Raw genomic sequence first — 19,854 nt, 5'->3', positions numbered from 1 at the left:
AAAGAAAGAAAGAAAGAAAGAAAGAAAGAAAGAAAGAAAGAAAGAAAAGGAGAGAAAAAATTTTATTAGATACATTTCTCCTAAAATTAGTTTGAGGTTTACTAGAGACATTCACTGCACGTTGTGAATGCTGAGTTACTTTCGGTGCTAAAAAAAATATTATTGTTTACCTAACTGTTCTTCTGTGAGAAATGGGTGTCTGTTCCTTTAAACGGAGCGCAGAGACGGCAGACAGAGCGGCTCCAGGTTTGTTTGCAGCTTGAGAGGAGGGGGGGAAAGAGTGCATCCTGTTGTTGAATAGAAAAAAGAGAGGGAGAGAGAGAGACAGAGAGAGAGAGAGAGAGAGAGAGAGAGAGAGAGAGAGAGAGAGAGAGAGAGAGAGAGAGAGAGAGAGAGAGAGAGAGAGAGACAGAGAGAGACAGAGAGAGACAGAGAGAGACAGAGAGAGAGACAGAGACAGAGAGAGAGACAGAGAGACAGACAGACAGACAGAAAGACAGGGGGAAAGGGTCCGGCTGGAGCACGGACGAGGAGAGCAGGACTCATTTTTCCCTTGTGGAGTTTTTTTTTCCTTTTTCTTCCTTTCTTATAAAGAAATTCCTACTTTTCCTCCTCCTCCTCTTCTTCTCCTCTCCTCCTTTTCAACCCCCTCCCCTGGGTTCTGCCAGGCCAGCCCCAGATAAAACCGGCTTCTTGCAGACAAGGCTGCTTTCTTCTTGGGGCTGCTCTGCTGGGAGCTGTATTTCTGGGTAATGGAAGGGTCCTGACAGACCCGAGCATTTAGAGAGATTTTATCCAGAAGATGGTATTTTGTAACCGGTTCCTAATTCTAGCGTGGGAGGGCCAAGGACTTGGGGGCCAATGTTGCCTGTTCAGATATTCAGGGAAGCCAGACCTCTGCCCTAGTCAGGGGACAGATGGACTCAGGTCGCTGCTGGGTTGGACGGGAACAGGCAGCCTGCCTCCTTGGAGGGAGGGGCAGGGCAGCAGGTAGGAGCCTGTCTTAGAAAGCGTATTAATTTCTGACTCCCCTGTGTCCTGGGGGCAGAGATTAAACCCCTCTAGCTCTCTAGGGCCTGCCAGCCTTGAGATTCAACACTTAATAGGCATTCCTCAGAGCAGTGGTCTCCAGACCTTTCTGACCAAGCCTTTCTATCAGAAAAAATGTGAACCCATTATATGCACATGTAACTTGTTTATAAATTCTATGCATGTACTTGCTATGGGATAATAATAATTATAGACAGTCTAAGACTTAAAAATAAAAATTTTAAAAGGATACGGATGAAATATTTGGCCCTAGAGTCCATAGAACTGTTGGAGTTTATTAAGAAGAAAACAAACTTACACCTTAGAATCAACTAAAGTTTACTGAGTAAAAGAAAGCCATGGTTATGTTCTAGAGTCAACTAGAATTTATTGAGTATGGGAGTGACATAGTCCTGTCCTAGAGCTCATTGGAGTTATTTTGAGTGTTCAAGTGTCACAGACATATACAAGAGTCAATGGAAGTTTCAGCATAGGAGTGACATGGTCCCATTCTTGAGTCGACTGGAGTTTAAGTATGGGAGTGACAGCTAACCAAAATCTATTGAGTATGGAAATAATACAGTTAGCCTTGCACTTTGGTAATAATGCTTTGGCAGCTATATGGAGGGCAGAAGAGATGAGTCAGAAAGATGAATTGGGAAGCTATTGGAATAGTCCAGATTAGAGGTAATAAGAGCCTGCACTGGGGGGATGGCTGTGTGAGTGGACAAAGGGGGAAGGATGAAGGAGATACTGTGCTAGTAGAAATGTGTTTCTGACCATTTATTTGGATCGATGGGGTGAAAGAGAATGAGAAGTCAAAGTTGACATCAAGGTTGTAAATCTGGTTGGCTGAGAAGATTATCTCCTTTGTCATAATAGAGAAGTTTGCAAGAGGGGTGGGTGTATGGGGAAAGATAATGGAGTGAGGTGGGAGATTCAGATAGCAACCCATCCGTGCTTGTTCATTCTACATTTCTCATTCTGTCCCACCCAAAATGAAAAGTGGAAAGGTATCTTACTCCATACTCACTAGCCTGAAGCCAAAACACAGCCCCCACAGAATAGGGGGAGGAGACGAAGGAGGAAGAAAGGAGATGGGGGGGGGTATTTTCCCAATGGCACCTGCACAGCTGTTACTGGAGGTGCCCCAATTCCAGTTAGGTTATAACTGCTCTGAGGACCCAATGTCAGTCTCTTTAGGCCAAGCCTCATGACTAGATCGAATAGCAAGGAAAGGATGCAACCCCTCTCTGTACCCTCTGATTGGTTGATCCCATATCCCATTGGGGTCAGGACACAGCTCCTCAAGAAGCTGGCCTTCACTCTGGAGACCACTGTTCTAGAGCATCAACAAGAGATTTGTCTAAATTTCCACCATCTACTTATCAAAAAGTATTTATCAAATAATTCCTTCTGTAGGACTGGTGACATTCCGAGTAACACGGGATGAACTGAGGCATGGAGAATGGAAAGAGTGTGGTGCAGTGATTAGAGTTCTGATTTTAGAAGTCCTGGGTTTCTCTTGTCTCTTCTAAGGAGAAACATACAGACGTGGTCTCTGATCTAGGGAGATCACAATCTAACACAGCCACCCTGACATAAGAAAATAGGGAAAAACAGACATAGGGAAAATGGATCACAGTCTGCCAGCAAGCAATTATTGTACTTACAATATGTCAGGCCTCGTGCTAAACTCTGGAGGCACAAATACAAGTAAAAAGAAAGACAGTCTTTACCCTCGAAGAGCCCACATTCTAACAGAGGAAGGCAGCACATAAAAGGGAGCTGAATAGGGGCTGGAGGGAAGGTACCACTCCAGAGAGAGTCAGAAGTAGAGCTTCTCACAAAGAAGAATGGCTAGCCTGGGCCCTTCTTCAAAATGGAGGTTCTAGGAGGAAATTGTCCAATACAAGGAGGAGGCCACAGGGGCAGAGAGAGGGAAGGCCACAGGCATTAAGGGAAGTTCCAGGATGAGATGGCAGCTGAGACATGGTGGTGAAATCCAGAAAGATTGAGGCAAAGCTGAGAGAGCAATGGTCACAGGCTTTATCCCTTCCGGCTCATCTTCTTACTAAGCTTTATCTCTTCATGGACCTTGGACCATGGACAGTTTCATAGGTTTATAAGTAATAAATGAGGTTGGAAATAATACTATACAAGAAAGTGTTTTTACAGGATCTCAGATTACAAAGGGACCTCAGACACTCACTGGTTCAAACCACAGTCCCCAGAGAGGCATGTGAATACCCCCCATGCAATACCCAACAAGTATTCATCCAACCTTCACTTGCACACCTCTAGGGAGGATAAATGGTATTAGATACCTGTTATTATTATTATTACATATGTCATTCAATACACCAGGGCACTGAGAGAAATTATTGTTTTCTCTTATAGTAATAACCCATTATTAATTAGGATCCAGGCTTTTCTGTTTCATCATTCAGGGACCAGCTCTTATAGATCAGCCATTCTCTAAACGACAAGACTGATAGATGAAATTGGCCTGATTCACAGGATACGTCTTCCACACTCTTGGGCAAGATCCCACCCAATTAGGAGATCTTCCTTCTCTTGAGAATGTAATCAAATTCCAACCCCGAAAGATCAAGTCTATGCTCTTGTTCCCCTCCCAACTCCTATCCTACCTCTCCCCATCCACTCCCACCCCTCCCCTGCTGCCCTATGGGAGTTTAGGGTAACCCAACTCATGAAGGGCTAAACCAACCAGTGTCTGGGTGGAGATCGATGCCTTTGTCCAGATTACTGAAGGCAGCTGAGTCTCATGATCAAGCCACATCCTCAGCTGGAGGAACTGAAGACTTTTAGCCCACCATTCATTTAAATGCCCACCCCCTCATTAATTTGCCCATTAGTTCACCAATAAGGGTTGATTTCTCCAATCAGGAGCGTTCCCTTCCAAAAAACTACTTATGGCATTCAGTCTCCATTAGGTATCTTAGTTACCAAGAGAAAACACTAACCATTTATTGATTATCAACTAGCCTAAATAATTAATTGGTTACTAATTACCCAGATATACTGACTCTAAGGCTTTTCATTCATGTCAGCACCTAGCCTAGTGTTATTTATTTAGGATTATAGATGGATAGAGCTGAAAGGTACCTTAGAACATAAACTATTGGCATTGAGTAGTTTAGGACAACCTCTTCATTTTACAGAGTGGGAAACTGAGGCTCAGGAAGGTGAAGTGACTTGCCCATCTGGTAAATCCCACTGGTACTTCAAACTCAACACACCCTTTTCTCCTAAATATGCTGCCTCTCCCCTTCCAACTTCCCTATGTCCATTGTTAGCCCCACCTTTCTCCCATTTGTCCAAACCTCAGAATATTCTTTGACTCTTTCCCTTCTCTTACCCTACCCCCCCCATATTCAATCATTCATCAACCAATAAACTATTAATTAAGTGCCTACTGTGTTCCAAGGATTTGCTAGGCATTGGGGATACAAATACAATGAAAAAAACCCTACTCACAAAGAGTTTACAACTTAATGGGAAAGACAACAAAATTCATATATACATGCATGCAGAATAAATAGAATAAATTCAGATAGATAGATAGACAGACAGTTTTCATTAATAAATTATGGTGTTCCAGAAACTGTGCTTAAGCACTGAGAATACAAATATAAGCAAGCAAGATGGCCCTGCCCTCAAGAAGCTTACATGCTAATAATACATACAGCACATACAGGAAAGCTTGAAGAGTGGTGAGGGAATGGATTTATATTCAGTTGTTATAATTTAAAGCTGGTGTCTGGGAATTAAAATGGGATCTTCATTCTGGGCCAGAGAAAGTGAAAGCCTTCCTGTCAGAGGTCAAGGAGGTTCTAGGGGCAGAGCCCAAGGTTCTAGAGGGAAGGAGGTTGTCAGCCTGGTTTGGAGCGAGCATGTCCCTGGTGCTTTTTTTGGGGGAGCATTATCAAGTCCCTGGCCAACAAGATATATAACGTAAGAGCCATTTTTGACTCTTCTTTCTCCCTCATCCCCCTTATCCAGTCAACTGTCCAGTTCTATCAATTCTACTTTCACGATATCTCTTGACTCTATTCTCTTCTCTCCATTTCACATCTTCACATCATCACCTCTTGCTTAGACTATCACGATGCTCCTAATTGTTCTACCTACTTCCAGTCTCTTCTCTCTCCAAGATACCTAAATGAGTTTCTTAAGATCTAACCAGGGTAGCTTGTTGGCGCAGTGAATACAGTACTGGGCTTGGAGCCAGGAAGATGTATCTTCTTCCTGAATCTAAATCTGGCCTCAGATGCTTGCTAACTGTGTGACCCTGGGCAAGTCACTTACCCCTGTTTGCCTCAGTTTCCTCATCTGTAACATGAGCTGGAGAAGGAAATGACAAATCAGTCCAATATCTTTTCAGAGAAAACCCCAAATGCAGTTACAAAGAGTCAGACACGACTGAATAGCAAAGATCTAACCATGTCACTCCCCTGCTCAAATACAAGTTCCTGAGCCTGGAATTTAAAAGTAGTTCATTATAAAAATAGTTTGAGAGCAGAGCTTTAGAAAATGAGGGGATCAAGAAAGGTTTCATGTAAAAGACAGTGCTTGAACTACATCTTGAAGGAAGAGAAGGATTTTGTGAGGCAGAGGTGAGGAGGTAGCATCTTCCAGGCATGAAGACAGCCAGTGCTAAGGCAGAGAGATAGGACTTGGAGAGCTGGGTGTGAATAATTGAGAAAAGGTCAGTTTAACTAGATCATAGAGTGTGGGGAGGGGAGTAATGTATAAAAAGTCTGGAAAGATAAGTTGGGACAACTTGTAAATGTCTTTAAAGGCTAAAGGTAGCAATTTATGTTTGAGTCTAGAGACAATAAGAAGCCACTGGGGTTTACTGAGTAGGGGAGTGACCCCACCCATATCTGCACTTAGGAAAGATCACTTTGGCAGCAATATGGAGGATGGACTGCAGTGGGGAGAGGCTTGAGTTAGGGATACTAATTGGTAAGCAATTGAAGTAATCTAGCAATTTCTTATAATTTAATTATTTAAATTATTTCATAATTCTTTAAAATATATTTTATATTATTTTAAATTTATTATAAATATATGTTTATATATAAATAATAAATATATGTTATGTTATATATAAATAAAAATTTATAATATATTAATATGTCGATACCTAATACTATACAATACATAAAATATAATTATCTATAATACTATGTAATATATAAAATATTATTTAAAATTTATAATTACTTTAAAATAAAATGTAAAATTTTTTAAAATTAAAGTAATACGTTTAATTAAATGCGAATTAATTAAAAACCAAGGTAATGAGGGCTTTGTGAATAGAGAGATGTGGCCAGGTGTGACAGATAGATGATGTGGAGAAAGAAACAAAAAGATTTGGCAATTGATTGGATATGTAGGTGTAAAACCAAGCACAAGCAGCTTTCCAGAGGACTGCTGCTGTGAACAGCTTTTAAAGGTTCTGATTGCACAGTATAGTGAACTCTCTATTCAGTAACAAATCAGAGCAAAACATTCACAGAAAATCAAAATACAGCATTCACTATGTCACAACTCAACAACTTAACACTAAAATGACCCCATAGTTTTCACCAAAGTGGTCATATAGTTTTAAATAAAGTACATTCATTTAGTAAATCCTTAATTCAAACATCAAAGTACAAAGGTCAAAGTCCTCTACCCATGGGGTGCAATCAAGTTACAATACAATACCATCAGTCACTACTCTGTACTCTCTTAAAGGGTAGTGGAAAGTACAAAGGCCATCCACCCCTAAGTCACAATTAAGTTACAACATCATCAGTCACTACTCAGTACTCTCTTAAGGGATAGTGGAAAATACATAGGCCATTCACCCCTAGGTCACAAGTAAGTTACAGTTTCATCAGTCAGCATTAAATACCCAAGGAGAGGTCTTTTCATCTTGACTCGAGGTAGGCTGTCAGCATCCATGGTTCCCCTTCCATGGTTCCAGCTCCTGCCCAAATCTAACCAACTGCCACCTGAGTTCAAAGGCAGACAGCTCCCAGTAGCTTGTCCAGCTCTCCGTGCAGTTCCTGCTCCACACTGAAACTCACAGTGTCCAGTCCACCTCAAGTCCTTCACAGTTTGTGTTCCTGGGAAGAGAAAACTTAACAGAGCCACAACAATATCTATGCACATCAAGCTTAGCAGAATTACAACAATATTCACACACATGGTCGGCACTATCGTCTCAATTCACTTTCTGCCTGTGAAATCAACATAGACCCAAAACAGAGTACTGACACCACAGTCATGCTTCCTCTGGAAGCTCCAGCTGGCCCTTGGAAGTCCTTGGCAGCTCTGGCTGTTTCTCAGAAGCTCTCAGCAGGAGTTTGCCTGGCTCTCAGAAGAAGCTCCACCACCACAAGTTCTGTTCTCAAAATCAAAATCACTTTCTCCAGCCTCCACGTGGCTTGCTCCAAGAAATTCTGTCTCATTTCTCAGTTCTCATTTCTCTTCTCAGTTCTTCTCAATTCTCAGTTCAGTCTTCAGTCCAGCAGTAGCAGCCCAGCCTCCAGATGCTTGCTGAGAGAAATTCTGACTTCCCTCAGCTGGTGCTTTTCCTTATATACAGTATTAGCTCCTCTCTGTTCACCCCCTTCCTATTATGTCAGCAACAAAGGTTCATACCTTCTGTTTCTTAAAAGAGGCTTGATATAATTAACTTGAAACCAAGTGCTAAGTACCTGTTAGCTTACCAATACAAGGGGGGTCTTCATATTACAGGGTTAGGGAGAATGAGGTGTAGAGGATAATAGCAAGGTTACAAACCCAGCAACCTGGAAGAGTGACAGCATCGTTGTCAGAATAAGGAAATTTGGAAGAGGAGCACTGGGGGAAAAAGATTAAAGATTCTGTTTGGGACTTGCTATGTTTGTTTTTTTGTTTTTGTTTTGCTTTTTGGGGAGGGAGGGGGAAAGGTAGGGCAATTGGGGTTAAGTGACTTGCCCAAGGTCACACAGCTAGTTTTTGTGTTAAGTATCTGAGGCCAGATTTGAACTCAGGTTCTCCTGACTCCAGGGCCGGCACTCTATTCACTGTGCCACCTCACCGCCCTGACTTGCTATGTTTGAAATGTCTCTAAGACATCTAGTTTGAAGTATCCAGTAGGTCATTGGTGATGTGGAACTCAGGTTCAAGGGAAAAACTGAGGCTGGAGATGTGGAGGACTCATTGGCACACAAATTATCATTATTAAACTCAGGGGAGCTGATAAGAATACTAAGTGATAGAGTCAAGCCAAGTCACCAAACATGTATTAAGTGTTTACTGTGGGCCAGGTACTGTGCTAAGCATCAGTTACACAAAGAGTTGTTGTTGTTGAATCATTTTCCGACATGTCCTGCTCTTTATGACCCCATTTAGGGTTTTCTTGGCAAAAATGCTGGAATGGTTTGCAATTTCCTTCTATGAGGAAATTGAGTTAACAGGATGAAGAAATTTGCCCAGGGTCTCATAGCTAGTAAGTGTCTGAGGCCAGATTTGAACTCAGGAAGATGAGTCTTCCTGACTTTAGGCCCAGCACTCCATCTACTTCACCATCTAGCTACCCGCTTCTTACTCTACCTTGTATCTTATTTATTCTCCCAATACATTCCTTCAGGATAAGAATTTTGTCATTATTTTTTTAAAGCAATTGGGGTTAAGTAACTTGCTCAAAGTTACACGGCCAGGTGTTTCTGGGTGGGTGGGTGCTAAGTGTCTGAGCCCGGATTCGATCCCCAGGTCATCCCGACACTGGGGCCAGTGCTCTTACTCGCTGTGTTACCTGGCTGCCCCATGAATTTTGTCATTATTGATCTTCTTATCCAGAACACTGATCATCACCTTACCCATACTGAGTATTTATTAAATGCCTAAACTTAAATCCAATTCATTTGCAAGTCATTGCATCATCTTCCTGATGTCATCATCATCTTCAAGAACAAAGGACGAACAACAACATTTAGTAAATGCTTCTGGATTCAAAATGCATTAAATTGCTCAAGCTCATACAGCTAAATCTAGCCCAAGTCTTTTTACTTCTATTCCAGTATCTCTTCCACTATACCACACTGCCATCCCCAGGAGGTCAATACTTGTTACATTAGTCCTGGCACAGAGGATGGAAAGATGATTTCAGAGCCAGGAAGACCTGGTTTCAAGCCCAGCCTTTGATATATACTGGCTATGTGACTCTGAGCATGTCAGTGTTCTAGGTAACTCTCTAAATCTATACATTGCAAGGAAGACACACACCCACATTGGGGAAGGGAGCTGCCTCATCAGAGTGGCCTATATAAATGAAATCACAAGTCTAATGCATATCCTTACCTTCTATAGGCCTAAAGTGTTAGCATCATATACTTATCAGAATAAGTGAAATCTGTGATGGGAATGAAGGGTAACTGAGGGTCCATTTCGTGTCCATTCTAAGGACTAAAGGAACCTGACAAAAGAATTAGTTGAACCAGTCAATGTCGAAAGGCCTAGATCCATTTATCTGTCACATTTGAGAGAAGCCCATGTGACCAAATTAGTGACACCCAAGGGGGCACAGATGGAGAGGCTAGTGCAGGGCAACAAGAGAAGGATCTCAGGCATTCCCATAGACATTCCAATGCTGTGACCAAGACTGACACTCACAAGTTAGGGAAGATAGTTGATAACCTACATTGGGGCTAAGGCTGACCTTTGCAAAAAAAGAAAAAGGAACGTCAAAGAAAGGCTATAACTAGTAATGTTTTCAAGAACGTTTAGGCTTTAGTTCATGGCAAAAGGAAGGAATCCACAGTGGTTTTTGGAGAGGATATGCCTAAGAGGCAGTAAATGGCTCTACCAAGAACTCCCTGAGAGTCCTGGGTCCATCTTTACCCCATCTGCCAGGATAGGTCAGAAATCTGGGCGACTCAAGTGTTTTCCAAGATTGGAGGGATTCAGTTCAGAAAGGTCTGGTTGTTTCCTATCCTTAGCAGAGAGACAGAAAACCCAAAAATTCTAGCTTTGAAGTTCCCAAGCATTAGCCCCTTTAGGCTCACTCTCTCAAGATCCCTCTCCCCTAGAACTGACAGGTTAGGTCCCCAGAAAGTAGTTGTCTACTCTTCCCCTCAAGATTGCAGGGGTAATCCTGAGGGGTTGGAAATATTTAATGCTATGATTCTCAAATCCCTATCTGGTGTTCTCCTTTAAGACTATTTACTGAGAAACTATAGGAAGGACAAAAGTTACTAAAATATCCCTTTAAACTCACACATGCTCTACGCTCTGCACACACTCAGTCCCTGGGCTAACTGACTCAAATTTAAATCAGTGGGTACAAAACAGGCCCCCCCAACTCAGTATATACTCTCATTCTCTTACATATATACAAGGTCCTTGAGGAGAGGGGATTCAGGCTTAAAAAACAAAGATACTCAAGCATACATTTAGGAAATGCATGTGGCTAAGTACCTTCTGGCCCTGGGAGTCATTTCTTCCCTTCTCAAAGTCCTGACCAAATTCATTTCTGGGTACCACATAGCTGATAGACAAGTCACTCCCTTGTCTGCCAGTCATTTCATTACTAGACTGAGTATTCATCATAGGACTTGGCTGCTCTAGCTACCTGCAAATTTTGTTACTAACTGCAGTTGCCAGACCTCTAATGACTTTTCAGAATTGATAATGGAATAACCTACTCCATCTCCAGATACTACCTGACCTGAGATCAGGAAAGAAAAAAAAAAGAGAGAGAAAAGAAACATATGCACCATGTATTCATGGACCCATGGTAGTCAGGTGGGAGATAATACCCAATGCTTTTTCTCCACCTGGATGCCCAAAGCAATTCTTCCTCACTCCAAAGACACCAGGGAAGAAAGTAAGACATCTTCTAGAACCTTTGATGTGCACACTCAGTTCCAACTCTTGTTACCAAGCAACATACCAACAAGAAATAATCAGAGGACACTTTGCACATGATCTGAAGTGGGACAAAGGGACCTTCCATTACACATAGCCAGAAGCAGGTTGACCATATTTGTATGTGGATTAAAATCAGGCAAGGAATATTGTTCATACGCTAAGTACTGAGCTCTCAGGCATAGAAGATTGCAGATACAGGGGCTTCTAGAAAAAGGGCAGAGTACAATAGGATGCTGTTCAGGATACAGAGCTATGACTAGGGCATAGACAGGTTGTTAAATAATGACTAGACCCCAACAAGCACAATCTTTCTGAGCCACCGCAAAAGTCATGAGGAATAGTGGTAGAGATGTATGGGAGTTCCAAACCTAAGCAGGGCAAGTGTAAAGAAATCTGATGAATGTGGCACAGCTTCCTGGAAGACGTTGTACATAGCTCATTACTGGTCCTTAAAGAATCATGTTCACAAAATCTCAGAATTAGAAAGGACTTCCTGCATACCCTTTGACCCAGTAATACCACTTCTAGGGCTGTAACTCAAAGACATCATACAAGTGGGAAAAGGGCCCATATGTACAAAAATATTTATAGCAGCTCTTTTATTGGTGGCAAAGAACTGGAAATCAAGGGGATGGCCATCATTTGGGGAATGGCTAAACAAGTTGTATATGAATGTAATGGAATACTATTGTGCTATAAGAAATGAGCAGACAGACTTCATAATAACCTGCAGAAACATATATAAACTGATGCTGAGTGAGGAGAGCAGAACCAGGAGAACTTTGTACACAATTACAGACACATCATATCGGTGACAACTAACTTTGGTAGACTGGGCTTCTCTTAGCAATGCAAAGTTATAAGACAACTCCAAAAGACTCGTTATGGAAAGGGCTATCCACATCCAGAGAAAGAACTACAGAGTCTGAATGTGGACTGAAGCAAACTACTTGCTCTTTCATGTTTTGTTTTGTTTTGATTCATTTCTTCTTTCTCATTCACTCCATTGGTTATATAATCCTTCTTTACAACTTGACTAATGTTTAGTGTGAAGGTATTTGTAGAATCATATTGGATTGCAAGCTGCCGTGAGGGAGGGAGGGGGGAGGAGAGGAAGGGGGAGAAAGTTTGGACCTCAAAAGATTGTGGAACTGAATGTTGTAAACTAAAAGTCAGTAAATAAACTAAAAAAAAAAAAAGAAAGAAAGGATTTCCAAGGCTGCCTAGTACAAGTCATACTTGACCAAGAATCTCCTTTACAAAGTACTCAATCATTGGTCAACCTACCCTTTGCTTGAATACCTCCAATGAAGGGAAACCAATTACCTCCTTAAGCAGCCTATTCCACTTTTGAATAATAAATTAATCAATAAGCATTTATTAAGCATTTACTATGTACTAGGCACTGCGCTGTGTTGGGGATACAAAAAGAGATGATGAGGCAAAAGAGTGTGCCTTCACAGAGCTCACAATCTAATTAATAGTAAAAGATGGGATTTTAGTTGGCATTTGAAGGAAGCCAAGGAGGTCAGTAGTCAGAGTAGAAGGAGGAGAGCATTCCAGGCATGGAGGACAGTCAGAGAAAATACCTGGAGCTGAAAGCTGGGGTGTCTTGTTCATAGAACAGCCAAGAGGCCAGTGACACTGGATTGAAGAGTACATGGCAGGAAGTAAAATGTAAGGAGACTGGGAAGGTAGGAGAAGTCTAAGCTATGAAAGGCTTAGAAGACTTAGAATGCCTAACAGAGCATTTTGTACTTGATGAGACACTGGAGTTTATTGGGGGTGGGGGGGGGAACATGGTTAGACCTGAGCTTTAGGAAAATCCCTTTAGTAGCTGAAGAAAGGATGGACTCGAATTGGGGCGGGGGGAGGAGACTTGAGGCAGGCTGACTCATCAGCAGACTATTACAATAGTCCAGGCATGAGCTGATGAGGTCCTTCACGAGACTGCTAACAGTGTAAGGGGGCAGAAGGGGCCTTATTCAAGTGATGTTGCAAAACTGAAATCAACAGGCCTTGGCAACAGATTGGGTATTAGAGATGAGAGATAATGAAGAGTCCAGGATGATTCCTAGTTCACAAACCTGAGGGACTGTGAGGATGGTGTTGCTTTCTATAGTAATGGGGAAGGTGAGAGGAAAGATAAGATAATGAGTTCCATTTTGGATATATTGAGTTTAAGATGTCTACTGGACATTCAGTTTGTGATGACTGAAAGGCAGTTGGAGATACAGGATTAGAAGTCAGCAGAGAGATTGGGGCAAATAGTAGTTAAATCCATGAAAGCTGATGAGATCACAAAGTGAAGTTGTATAGAGGGAAAAAAGAAGAGCTCTAACTGGTGGGAATTGGAAATGCCCAGCATAAAAGGTGACACAGTGGAACAACTCGGGAAAAAAGAATGCTTCGATAATAAAGATAAAAGTATCAAAAACAAAAAAACACTTCTCTCCTTATCATTCTGTAAAGCTGTAGCAGGGCTTGATTCCAGCTGTGTTCCTTAGGTGTTTCAGGAAGCAGTCCCAGTTGAATAATCCCATTCAGATGTATCATGGGGCTTCTCAAAGAAAGGGAGACACAGTGGGGAAGAGAGTTGGGTGCTCTTCTAAATCTAGATTATAGAGAGCACTGATACAGGGGAGAAGAACATTAATCAGGTACTTAGAGGAGACATTGAAATGTTATGAGTTTGTTTTTACATGTAATTGGAGGGGGGAAACGAAAGGAAAAAAAAGAAATATCATGAGTTGCCATGAGCCAACATACATTGGGGAAGGGGAAGAGAGAGGGATGTAAACATGTTCATGGGGGCAGCTAGGTGGCGTTGTGAATAGAGCGCTGACTCTGGAGTCAGGAGGACCTGAGTTCAAATGTGACCCAGATACTTAACACTTACTAGCCATGTGACCTTGGACAAATCACTTAGCCCCAATTGCCCTGCTTTTCCCCCTCCAAAAAAAAAGTGCAAGGTGATAGGGTTCCTTTATACTACTTAGATCTGTGACTAAGGGACTATAGAGACCACTGTGGCCTCTCCCCTATCCCCCCAAAAAAAGTCTTCAATAATTGAAATGCATTTTGAACTGAGACACAGACTGGCTGATATTTTAGGAAAGGAGAGCTGGTTCTGTGAAAAAGGGAATAACCATTATATACTGTAGATTGAGGAGAACTGTAGGAAGCATGGGCAGGAGAGTAAAAGGACCTATGATCAGATCAGGAAATGACGACTTCAAAGAGTGGCAGAGTGAATGAATTATTGGAAAACAGTAAAAGATGCCAGGGGGATAGAGGTGGGGAAATGGAGGGATCCAATCAATCAGCATTTATTAGGCGCTTATTATGTGGCAGCACTAAAATGGTTCAGCAAAGCCGAGGGGCTCATTGCCAGAACCCTACCAAAAGTGATGCTATTAGGCCTCTGAAGGAAGGGTTACTCACTGGTGGATATTGGTCCAAGATGCGTACTATCTGATGCCTCTAAACTGTACTTGTTTGTACATTGATTCATGTAAATCTTTGTTCTTGTAAAAAGAGTTGGTGATGATGCACCAATGAGGATGGAGAGGGAAAATGGATATTCCTAATCTAATGGAGGTTCTAACAAAATGCCCAAAAAAATGTCATAGCCCAAAGTGTTCCCAAGCCGCTTATGTGAGAAGAGAGTCTCCAATATAGGGATTATAGTAATTATAGCTCACATTGAGGTATTATTTCTTCACAACTCTGTGATGTAGGTAGTGTATTATTATTCTGCTTTCACAAATGAAGAAACTAAGAATCAGATAATTTAAGTGACTTGCCTATGGTGGCACAGTTAACTAGGGTCAGAGATAGAATTTGTAAAACAGGTATCCAAGCTTCAAGTCTGACATCCTTCTATATGATGTACCCCAGTTTTGACTTCTGACAGACCTGTGAGCAAAACGTAGATTTCTTAGCTGGGCACCAATTCATCTTTCTTTCCCTTCTGGCTAAAAAAGAAAAACCCAAATCAAAGATTTTTTTTTAGGTAAAGGTAATTGAACTTGCTTGAGTTGCTGTGTTCTCCTTTCCATCCCTAGTCAAGACACCCACAGCATAACAGTATCTCAGCTGCCAGACAAGGAGACCCTTGTCTGAATGTGATAATTATGGTTATCCCTAGAACCAAGGAATCCATGCCATCTGCAAAGGTTCAGTTGGATGGACACATTAAAATTTCTTTTGTTTATTTCTATCTTGTTACCACTGACTCGTGGTAACACATTTCTGGTTACCTGTGTTGTAAAAATGTCTTTTGTACCTCTTCTCAAAGTCACCATTGGCAACCTACTACAACCTATTTACCAGTACCATGGCACATTCCCATATTCCTTTGGGTCACCCACCATTTTGATTCTTCTGAGATGAAAATGTTCTAAAGGATAATAAGACATATTTTTCCATTTTATTTTATTTTCATTTAACAAACATTTATTTTCTTTCCCTCTCACCTCACCTTCAATTTAAAAGAAAAAGAAAAGAAAGACAATGTATATATTAATTTATATATTCATTATATATATATATATATATTCATTTTCTTTCCCTCTCATTTCACCTCCAATTTAAAAGAAAAGAAACTTTGACTTGACTTCTTTTTCTTTTAAATTGTAGGTGAGAGGGAAAGAAAATATATAATTAATATATAAATTAATATATACTGTATATAAATTAATATATTTATAAATATCCATGTACATGTATAAATGTCTATATAAATGTAAAAATTAATATATAATATATATGCACAGTTAAGCAAAATGAATTCCCACATTGGCCATGTCCAGCAATGTATGTCTTATTCTATATATCGAGGCTATCACTTTTCCTTCAGGATGTAGGTATGACACTTTATCATTGGTTCTCTGGAAAAGTGGTTGGTCATTTTACTGATTGGAGTTATTAAGTCTTTCAAAACCGTTTGTCTTTATAAGCTGTTGTTATTGTATAGAATATAGATCATTCTCTTGGTTCCACTCACTTTTGTATCAGTTCACACAAATTTTCCCAGGATGCTCTGAAATAATTTCTTTCATTGTTTCTCATGGCACAATAGTATTCCATTACATTTATATCATAATTTGTTTGACTATTCCCTGGAGAATTGATGGGTATCCCCTTAACTTCCAGTTCTTTGCCACAACTTAAAAAACATTGCTCTAAGTATTTTTGTACATATGCTCCATTTTCCTTTTTCTTTGATCTCTTTAGGTTATAGGCCTAGTGGAGGCATGGGTCAAGCAACACTGCATGTTTTAGGGGATCTAAAAGAGAATCTGTGTTTTTATTCTTTTCTGAGGTTACAGAAGTAACAACCATGGTCTAAGCTCCTGTATTGTGTGCCCAGTGCCTAACATTTTAAGGATGTACCCAGCTGAGTCTGTGGAGAGTATCCTATCTTACTTACAATCCTGACCTCCCTCCCCTTATCTAACCCAACAAGAGAGAAAAGGCTTTCTTGGCTTGGTAGTTCATTCGCCATAACTCAGATTTGGGTACTTGACTTTTTTTTTTTTTGCTTTTTTTGGAGGAGGGAAGGTAGGGCAATTGGGGTTAAGTGGCTTGCCCAAGGTCACACAGCTAGTTTTTTAATTAACTGAGGCCGGATTTGAACTAAGATCCTCCTGACTCCAGGGCTGGTGCTCTATTCACTGCGCCACCTAGCCGCCCCTTGACTTTTTTTTCTTCTTCAATTACCTTCCAGGAGAAAATAGAATAGCTAGCTTGAAAAAAAGTTAAGAGTGGAATACTCTCCGGATACAAGTCAGGGCAAACACATGAGTGTACAATCCTAGGCCTTCTTCATCCTGATATTTTGAAAATCATTTAGCAAGATGCAAATAAATAATTTGGGGATTTTCACCTTGGTGATCCCATTAGGTCAATTCCATTTCTATCCTAGGAAAGAGGAGAGGATTTAGTCAGGTGCTACTCTTTTCTTTCCCGATAAAATCCCAAGCGCAAAGTATCAGCTAGCCTTGTTTCTCCCCTTCCCTGACCCTTTCTGTTTCTATTACGCTACTATGAATGTTGTAGAGATATCAGATTACAGCCTTGTGGTATGAGGGAGAAGCTCTGAACTAAACAGGAGTCAAGAGATTATGTCTTGGGAGTCCAGACATCTGGGTTCAAGGCTTATTTCTGTTGCTAACCATATGACCTTGAGCAAATCACTTCCCTTCTTGGTAAAATAAGGAATCTCTAAGGTCCTTTCCACTTCTGACATTTCTGTCACCAACTAACTGTATGACTTTGAGGGAAATTCCTTTACTACTCTAGTCTTCTGTTTCCTAAGCTGTAGAATAAGAACAGGCAGCTAGGTGGTGCAGCGGAGAGAGTACCAGTCTGGGAGTCAGGAAGATCTGAGTTCAGATCCAGCTCCAGACACTTACTAGCTGTGTGACCCGGGGCAAGTCACTTAACCCTGTTTGCCTCAGTTTCCTCATCTGTAAAATGAGCTGGAGAAGGAAATGGCAAACCACTCCAGTATCCTTGCCAAGAAATCCCAAAATAGGGTCACAAAAAGTCAGACACAACTGAAACAACTTAACAATAACAAAATAGGAACACTGTCTGCCTGACCTCTTTCCCAGAGTTGTTCATAGGAATCATAGGTTTAGAAATAGTCCAATCACCTCATTTAGATAGGTGGAGACTAAGGCTTTGACTTTTCCAAGGTCACTCAAGTAGTAAATAGCAGATGAGACAAAATGAGAAGATACTTTGCGGAGGCAGGGGAAGTGTAAAAACATTCAAAAGCACTATACACACTTTAAAATTGATTAAACCCTCCAAAATCTCTCCCTTCCAAAGCACTCCACAATCCTCACTGACTTGGAATGCAGCAGCTGTAATTTAGCTGAGAGAGAAGCCCAGCTGATGCATGCAACTTAGATCTCTCAGGAAATGGGCATGGGAAGGGAAGTTGGAGGTCCGAGAGAAAGCCAGCCCCCAAGACTGCTGTTTGCTCTCTTTCCATAGCCTTTAACCAAAAAGTTCTTGTTTCAACCCTCTTTTTTATCTTTTTCATTCCAGGAAGTTTGTGTTATAATAAAACTTGTCTCTGAAGTCTGTTCATTCTCTTGTAAGAGTGAAAAGGGTTTTTTTTTTCTACTTAAGGTAATTTTCTGTGGATAGCATGACCCTGGAGTTCTCTTAATGTTTGCTGAGCCAAAGAGGGCGATGTGGTGGTGTGAATCTCACTGTTATAAAACTGATGCTCCATGTGATATTCTTCTTAATCTCAGAAAATGTCACTTCTCCTGGCTGACCCAATCTGGAGAGTTTGTATTTCAATTCAATAAGCATGTATTAATCATCTGTTATGTGCCAGCCATCACAGTTTAGTGAAGAGAAACTGTCCTTGTCCTTCCCCTGACCTACATTGGTTGTGTGATTCTGGGGAGGTCTCTTAATCTGTCCAGACCCTCCACTCCATAAATTTCAGAAAAGGTTCTGATCTGCATTAGCAGAGGGAGTCAGTTGATCGAGAGTTTCCTCTCACAGTGGAATTACAGGTCCAGTCTCCACCCCATCTTTCACTCCCTTCCCTCACCCTACTTAAAAATATATATATACCAAGCTTTGTGCTAGGCACAAAAAGTCTAAAAATGGTCTCTGCCCTCAAGAGCATTATTAGAGATTATTATTAGACATTATTAGATATCCTCAGAGACTATTAGTGAAATTGGGAGTAACTTGCCAAGCAGATATGGACACCTTTGCCTTACTGTGGATTACATGCGCACTATACAGTGAACCCTGTACCCTGCACAGTAAGGTAAGACACAGAAGAAGGAATGGTTCCTGCCCTCAGGGAACTTACAGTCTAACTAAACAGAAAACAAATAATTTAATATGTAAATGAATCATAAATATAAAGCCAAGTGTTTTCACCCAAAGTGGAATATTGGACTGGGGGAAAAGAAGACCTGTGTTCTAGCCCCAGCTCTTGCCTTAATTCTCTCTGTAATGTTGGGCAAGTAAGTATCTCTGGTGTGCTGAAACTTAGCTTCCTTTCCAGAGAGCTCTAACACCCCTTGCTGTCATGCATAGGTGAATCTCTGAGTCTAAATAAGTGCTAAGGGAGGGTATTACCATAGGCCCATGGGATTAATGAGGGAAGACTCTTCTAAAGGTAATAAGATGCAAAAATAATTCTTATTGCAACCTTTCCCATGAATCTCTTCCATGGATGATGATCACAATTTGCCTATACTTTTTCATCTCATGTAAGTCTCATCCATATCCTTCCACAGACTATCCATGAAGGATCTACCATTGCATAATATTTTGTGATCCCAGAACAGCACTTAGCTAATCACCTGCTATCCCTTACTCTTTCTTCATAACTGGTTTGTATATATTCTTGAAGATGACTTTGACAAAGGCAAGCCATCATTGAACACGTTACTGTCCCTTTACACCCACTATGTATTTGTCCATTGCCCTTTGGGTCACCTGCAATTTTTATTCCTCTGAAACAAACCCTAATGATTGGAAAATACCCTACTATGGAAAAAAGAGTGATAGTAAGCCTGAAAAGGAGGAGAGCTTTTAGCTGCCTCTATCAGAAGTCCTATTTCCTTGCAGGGATTTAAAGAGAAGATTATATACTCCTGACTCATACCCCAAGGCTATTCCAACTTCCCTTATAGTATCATTGATTTAAAGCTGGAGGAGATTTTATCCTCATTTTATAGCTGAGGAAACTGAGACATAGAGGTTAAATGACTTGTCCAAGGTTACAAAGCTAGTAAGTGTGTACGGTCACATTTAAATCCAGGTTTTCCTCACTATAAGTCCAGTACTCTGTCTACTCTGCCATACTGCCTCTTGGATCCTCTCCATTCATGAAGTAAAGGA

The 19,854-nt window shown here is 41.0% G+C and overlaps 1 protein-coding gene and 1 long non-coding RNA gene across 2 annotated transcripts in view; one reads left to right on the top strand and one right to left on the bottom strand.

The window, feature by feature from the left end:
* Window positions 1-277, bottom strand: part of LOC138145758 (uncharacterized) — a 28,043-nt gene extending 27,766 nt beyond the window's left edge. Inside the window, exon 1 of the long non-coding RNA XR_011164303.1 lies at window positions 171-277. This is a non-coding gene — a long non-coding RNA (uncharacterized lncRNA). The remainder of the gene's footprint in view (window positions 1-170) is intronic.
* SCPEP1 (serine carboxypeptidase 1) overlaps window positions 1-19,854 on the top strand; it is a 358,800-nt gene that overhangs the window by 34,421 nt on the left and 304,525 nt on the right. The window lies entirely within an intron of this gene.

Source organism: Petaurus breviceps, unplaced genomic scaffold, assembly GCF_028583685.1.
Source record: "Petaurus breviceps papuanus isolate PSGF00001 unplaced genomic scaffold, PetGlider_PUasm1.0 90750, whole genome shotgun sequence".
Classification (NCBI taxonomy): Eukaryota; Metazoa; Chordata; class Mammalia; order Diprotodontia; family Petauridae; genus Petaurus; species Petaurus breviceps.
Note: the sequence above shows the minus strand (reverse complement) of the source record. Positions and strands in the feature narration are given on the sequence as shown.